General features: G+C 47.8%; 1 pseudogene; it reads left to right on the top strand.

The window, feature by feature from the left end:
* Nucleotides 1-858: 858 nt before the first annotated feature.
* LOC111168421 (coiled-coil domain-containing protein 86 pseudogene) lies at nucleotides 859-2957 on the top strand (annotated as a pseudogene).
* Nucleotides 2958-7501: the final 4544 nt, after the last annotated feature.

Below are 7501 nucleotides of genomic sequence, written 5' to 3'. Positions count from 1 at the left end.
CAGGGCAGGACCACAACTCAGACCCCGGAAAAAATATTTCCCATTGAAGAACCTCCAAGCAAGAAGATTCCAGAACGCATTCGTTCATTTAGTCATTTAACAGTCATCTGCCTAGCATACTTGGTGCCACAGATGAGACGCTGGGGATGGGAGGATATGGGGACCGGCCTGGGAAGCCCTCCCAGCTGACGTGGGGCAAAGCAGCTAGACGCACGGTCCTTGGGAAGATGGAAAGAGTGAAGAGCATCGCACACACTGGCGGTCTGTGGGCCAGGTCTGGCTCCTGACATATTTTGTTTGGCTTGGACAGTATTGTGCTAGATTTGTTTTTAAAATTATGGAATAGTTGCCAACCTTTAAAAGTCTGGAAAATTCATGCACACTCACGAGCAACTCACTCCCCACACACACTTACAACCAGATGTCCAATGTCTTTTTATAAACTCGGGAGGCCTAGAGACAACTGGGCTCACATTTCTGCCGCGCTAGGGGCACGTACTTTGGTTCTCCACGGTCCCCCCCACCTCACTGCCTGTGGACGCCCCTGAAGGGCCACCTGTGTTACCAGCCAGACCACTGGCTGGAAGCAGCCACAGATGCAAGCAATATATGTAAGGTACATTTTCTAACAGCTACATTTTTCTAAAAAAGTAGAAAGAAGCAGGTAAAAGTAATTTTAGTAATATATTTTGTTTAACCCAATACGTCAAAAATGTGATGCCACCGATGTAAAGACTATTGAGATACGTTCCTTATTCACACTTTTGAATTCACACTTTTGAATTCATTGAATTCAAAATTCAATGTTATTCTTACAGCACATCCCATTCAGACTCTCCCCATTTCAGTGCCACAGGTGGGTGCAGACAGGACAGCGGAGGGTTACAGCATGGTACAAGGTGCAGGGCTGGATGGTGGAAGACTGGGCTGGAGAGAGAGGTTGACCCCAGATCATGAGTGGCCTTAAAGGGGTTGCTTTTTGTACTTCCTTTTATCAACAATTAGAAGCCACTGGAATTCTGTTTGGGGTCTTCAGTTCAATGCTTTGAAAATCCTTTACTGTGTCTAACGTTTCTCCTCTCACATTTTAAATCCACTTACTCACGGACTTCTGAATGCATATGGAGAACAGCAGAGAAGGAGAGTCTAGAGGTTTCCAGACTCTTTCCTGTAGAGTGCTGGGGATTCCAAGTCAGGACCTCAGAGGGATGGGGGACGGGACAGCTGGACCCAGGCCCCACCTGGGCACCAACAGGAGGAGCTTCCTCAGTTTTGCATGTTGCGGGTCTTATGTGCAAGATTTTATTTAGAGAAAGAGCTCTATTGTTTTTTGTCTTTTTTTTTTTACTGCTTGTAAAACCCTTTTTGATATTATCTTCCAGAATACATATAATAAAATAGTCTCTTTCATGTTAGCTGTTTAAGTACTGGGTGTGTTTCCCATTCTCTTCATATGTCTTTTATGGATTCTTCATTCACTTTAAATCCCTTTATCTAGGTTAGTCCGATAAAATTGGGTACCAAAAATACTCAAATTATGCCAAGAGAGGGCTTTAAAAAATATAATCGCACGTAATGCCTTAAAATCCTAAAGGGGTTATTTAGTTACCATGCATCTTCAAAAATCTCATGTTAATTATTAATTATGTATCTCATTGTATAATTATAAGATTTTAAAAGTAACTGTTCGATTTAGAAACTCTGGCCGGGCCATGGATACGTCGCGGAGGCGCAGCCGGCGGCTGGAAGGCCTAAAGCCTGAGTCCCCTGAGAACCCCACCTCAGTTCTGCGGGCCAAACGGGCCCTTGTGGAGCTCGAGTCGAACCCAGAAGAAAAGAGGGAGCCCGGGTCTCCTCGGAAGGTGCGGCCACCCGGCCTGGGGTCTCCCAGACATCAGCGGGAGACAAGCCCGAGATCACCCAGTCTACGGGACGGGGCAGGCTTGGGGTACCCCCGAAAGCGGCCAGAGCCAGGCCCAGGGTCCCCCCAGCGTCAGCGAGACCCAGGCCTGGAGTCGCCCCAAAGACAGCCGGAATCGAGTCCTGAATCCCTCCGACTGCAGCCAAAGCCAAGTGGGGAGTCGCCGAAGTTTTCCCAGGACCAAGAAGAAGCGGACTTGGAGTTGCCCAAGAGCAAGGAGCAGACCCCCGCGGGGTCCCCCCGACATCAGCTGCGGCCGGGCCCGGGTCACCAGAGCCCTACCCGGGTCCCGAGCCCGCTCAGCCGCCGCAGGGATGACACCCCAGAGCCCGGCTCCCCCCGGGATCCCCGTGAGCCGAGCAAGACACCGCCGGCCAGGCAACCGGAAAGAGACGGCCTCGGGCCAGAGAAGCGAGAAGAGTCTTCAGCCCAGGTCCCAGCGTCCAAGACACCGAAGGAGGAGGACGTCCCTAAAGTCCCGAAGGGGAAGCCCAGGTCCGGGCGGGTGCGGAAGGACCGCTCAAAGAAGAGCGTCTCCCAGATGGTCCAGGACAAGCCCCTGCGCACATCCTGGCAGCGGAAGATGCAAGACCGGCAGGAGACAGAGCTGGCCAAGGACTTGGCCCGGCACCTGGGGGAGGAGAACCCGAAACGCCGCCCGGAGATCGAGCGGAAGGCGGAGATCGTCCAAGCGACCCGGAACCCCGCCAGGCGCAGGCGGGCGAAGAAACAGCACCTGCGCTCCGCAGAGAAGCGGGACACTGGCCCAGCTGCAGAAGCTCCGAGCTCGGGATGGCCGAGGCCTCCTGTGGCCAACCGCCGTGTCACACACGGCAGCCCTCGGGCCACTGGCCCCACGCCTCTGCTGACCCAGGACTCCAACTCCGTGCCTCCCAAACAGGGGCTCCACCGAGACGGGGCTCTGAGCCTTCCAAAGGGCGCACAGAGACGCAGAGGTAGCCTGGGACCTGGCAGAGACTGGAGGGAGGAGGGTCAGCTCGCTTCTCTCCAAGTGCCTTCAAACCACGGAGAGTAATTTCTGGTTCCTCAGGGAGCTGGTGACTGGAGGGTGACTCCCCAAAATATGTATGTTCTGTCTCAGAGTCCTGGGTCTAACCCAGGCCAGGAGGCCGGAAGTCAGGAATCCACCTCTCCACACACACACCTCCCCAAAGGCTGCTTTGGGTCCCTCTGCATCCCACTGACCCTGTCACCCAGCGGACTGAATCCAGCTCCGCCCCACTTTTCAACACTCAAGGTTAAAATGGGGAGGTTGCAGGGGGCAGGGTCTATCTAGCTCCCCCTTTCCTGTTCCAGACTCTGCAGAAGCCCCAGGGATCTGATTAACTCACGCCATCCAGACTACAGCAGAAATATTTATTGAATGCCTGCTGTGTACAGGCACAATTCTAGGTACCAGGGAATACGGACAAAAGTCCCTGCCCTCAAGGATCTTTCATTCTGATGGAGAAAACATGATAAAGAAATAAAATGTAAAAAAAAAAAACTGTTAAACTTCATTTTTATTAAATAAATCAGTAACAGATGATCAGAAACAAATTTTCTACAAAGAGGAAGTGGAGTATGCAGAATTGGCTTCTAAACCTTCCAACCAAACTGACCAAGCTCACCCACTCCCTTCCCCAAACCCATTTGTAAGTTGATCTCTTAGCAAAAGAAAGAAAAAAGGCTTCCCATTTTTGTGACTTATATGGAATAAAGAACACGTCTCTGCCTCTAGACTGTGGCCAACTCTGACTTCCCTGTGATGTGTGCCTCCTCTCTGTGTGGTGAGAGGGTGAACTCACACGGGAAAGCTCTTCGGGATTGCTGGGGATGGACCGCTTGGGAGAGTTTATCTGCCTCCGTTGCTGAGTTGTCTGGTCTCGTTTCTTCCTCTTCTCCTCACAGGCTTTCTTTTTATTTTCATTGATAATTGATCATATCTTACCTGCCAATCAACTGCAACATTTCCTGATGGTTCCAGACACTCCCCCACGGCACCAGGCTGTTTGTTTTGGGGAATTCCCTCAATCTGATGGTGAATCTGATGTGTCCAGGCAAAACCTGTGACAGAAACCCACCCAAACCCAGAAGTGTCGGCAAAGGAATTCCCCAGGGTGTGTTCAGTTGAAGGGCTTCTCTAAACCTCCTCTGTATCCCGCACTGTCTTCTGAAAAGGCACCAAAGGAAGGCACATGGGACTGTAATTTACAATGGCTAGTGAACAAGGGCTGGGCTGGGGAAGGCATGCTGAGGGACTCCGAGGGGGACAGCGCTGTGCCCCAATACAGGTGTTTAGACATTCAGCCATTCATTCCACTCAATGCATTAAGGGCCTCATCAATCCAGGAAGGGATGGGAGCACAAGGCATCGACCAGAAAGTGAATCCAAAGCTGGAGAATTGAGTCTAGAGAGAAATATGGGGAGGACACGAGATGGTGCTCCCATGCGTGTCACACCCACAAGCAAGTCCCAGCTAGATTGCACTGATTCCACCCCTTCGCTCTTGCACAAGAAAGTGTAGAAGAATGCAAAGGGGAGTGCTGCTCTTGTAGTTATACATCTGAATCAGTTCTAATTTACATAAAAGAGGAAATCATTTGCAAATTTTAGTACCTGAATATGGACCTATCACGTTCCTTAGAAATGATCCCAACAACCTATGTGTTTCGGCAACAAGTTCAAGGGTAAAGCAGACGCCAAATATCCCAGCAGGAAAAGATGGCACATTAAATGGGGATAGTTAAGGAAATTTTAATACTGTGATTATTTGCAAAAAATATGGGTAAGCTTAAATCATCATGGAACAGTGGAGCACAATGGGGCCAGATACAGCAAGGAGACTTTATCCCCCTAAGCCTGAAGGGAGAAGGGTAAAAGTTTCACCAGTTTCCTGAGGGAGAAGGAGGGTCACCTGGTGGAAGCTGCAGCCTTTGGGGAAGCCACTGACATCTGTGGCTCAGCTCCCATCTTCTGAGCTCCTGCTTATAAATGCGGCTGTAAGCAGAGGGCAAGGGATGATGCTGAAGCAGCTCATAGATCCCAGCCCCCCTGGGCACAGAGCAATTTGGATAGTAGTTCAGAGGATTAAAGGGAAAATGTCCAGCACAGGAATCAATTCCAAGAGGAATTGGGTGGGGGTGGGGGGGAAATGGGGGTGTTCGTCAAAGGGTACACACTTCCAGTTATGATATGAATAAGTTCTGGGGATGCACTGTCCAACACGGTGACTCTAGTTAACAATACTGTATACTCGAAAACTGCTAAGAGAGTAAAACGTAAATGTTACCACCACCACCATTAAAAAATGATAATCACGTGAGGTGATGGATATGTTAGCTAACCTTATTGTGGTAATCATTTCATAATATATATATACACACGTATACCTGTAGGTATCAAATTATCACATTGTACATCTTACACTTACACAATATTATATGTCAATCATATCTCAACAAAGGTGCGGAAAAAAAGAGTGGTGTGGAGCTAACCTATAGGTCTGCTTATCAGGTTTAGAGGCATTTAAGGAAGTTGGGATTCAGAGGCTTATTTGTATAGCTGAAATAGGGGTAATACAGTTGACCCTCGAATGACACGGGTTTGAACTGTGCAGGTCCACTTATAATGGCTTTTTTTCAATAAATGCATACTACAGTGTTATTTGATTCACAGTTGGTTGAATCTGAGGATGTGGAACCTCAGATATGGAGGGCCAACTGTAAAGTTATACTTGATTTTCAACTGTGTAGAGGATCGATGCCTCTAACCCCCTCATTGTTCAAGGGCCAACTGTATTCAAGGTCAAAGACTTCATGGGACCCAGAGGTATGTTTAGAAGGCTATGGAACCCAAATGCTAGCAGGTAGGGATCTCACTGGGGAGTGGAGGGTTGACTTATCACAGCCAGTAGGAGCGTGACTAGGTCTCTCTGTAGGCTGAACTACAAGCATTTTGGCTCAGGGCAAGGTGAAAGTGTTGATATAACTCTGACAGCCATGTAGACTATAACAAATGGGGCCAAGCAACAAAGGCAAGTAATGTTACCTGAGCTTGAAAAGCATATTCTGGGCATATAAATGTACAAAATATATATGTTTGTAGGAATGGAAAAATTACAATAATGTATCCATTTTTCCTGGGGATTTAGCAAAATAAATTGGGTCATTTTTCAGGTCCATTGTTTCTGGTAAAGTAACATATACACACACAGATAAATATACAAGTATTTGCAACAGTCTGGCGTTTGCCACAGTAACTTAACTCTAAAATTTACAGTGGTTCTGCCTCAAAGGCATCATATTTACCATGGGGTGCTGTCTTTACTGAAATGCATTTGGGTGTGTGTATATTCTTCACTAGAAGAACCGCCACAAATTCAGCAATGGCTTGGGAGTGTCAGTTCTGCCAGAATCCAAGGACTTGGACCGATGAAGCTCTCTTCCAGGGCAATAAGACCCTTCACACATATGATATTCTTAATAGAATTCTGTGGCTATCAGCTTTGGAGATCATAGTTAAGACAGTTATGATTTTTAGCCGTATTTCCTTAAGGAAAAAAGTAAAAGTCATCCATAAAGTTCACCATAGAACACTTCAACCAAAATATTTTTTAGGAAAATGAGAATTGGCTTTAATAATGGAGAAACTAGTAAGCTATAAAATGAATTCATAGTATGGATTTCACCAATTCTGAACTCCTTTGTTGGGCTGTTGAAATTGACCATGCTACATAAAATCAACAAGTTGTAATACTATAATGAAGACAACTGAGGCATTCGGGGAAACTATGGACATCTTTTGTGTTTATATAGAACATCAACAGCTATGACAGAGTATTATCTTAAGATACAGTGCATTGAATAGTGTTCTCCCGAAAGATATACTGAAGTCCTAACCCCCAGTACCTGTGAATGTGACTTTATCTGGAAAGAGTATCTGCAAATATAATCATGTTAAGATGAGGTCGACGGGCTTCCCTGGTGGCGCAGTGGTTGAGTGTCCGCCTGCTGACGCAGGGGACGCGGGATCGTGCCCCGGTCCGGGAGGATCCCGCATACCGCGGAGCGGCTGGGCCCGTGAGCCATGGCCTCTGAGCCTGCGCGTTCAGAGCCTGTGCTCTGCAACGGGAGAGGCCACAGCAGTGAGAGGCCTGCGTACCGCAAAAAAAAAAAAAAAAAGATGAGGTCGTTGGGGGTTAAGGTAGATCCTAAATCCAATGACTGGTGTCTTAATAAGAAAAGGAGAGAGAGATTTAGATACAGAGAGAACGCACTCAGAAGGAAGAAGTCCACGTGAAGACAGAGCAGAGACTGGAGTAAGGCAGCTCCAAGTAACGCCAAGCACTGCTGGCAACACCAGAGGCAAGAGAGGCAAGGAAGCTTCCTCCCCTAGAGCCTCTGGAAAGCCTGGCCCTGCTGACACCTTCATTTCAGACTTCTGCTCTCCAGGACTACGAGAGAATAAATTTCTGTTCTTTCAAGCCACCTGGTTTGCGGGAATTGTGTTGAGTCAGCTCTAGGAAACTGATACAAATGTAAACAAAAGTTTGAACAAACTAATGTTTTCTGTTAGTA

Source organism: Delphinapterus leucas, chromosome 12 (genome assembly GCF_059928025.1).
Source record: "Delphinapterus leucas isolate spDelLeu-1000000601 "Yukka" chromosome 12, BTC_Dleu_Yukka2, whole genome shotgun sequence".
NCBI lineage: Eukaryota > Metazoa > Chordata > Mammalia > Artiodactyla > Monodontidae > Delphinapterus > Delphinapterus leucas.
This window is presented reverse-complemented; position numbering and strand designations above follow the sequence as displayed.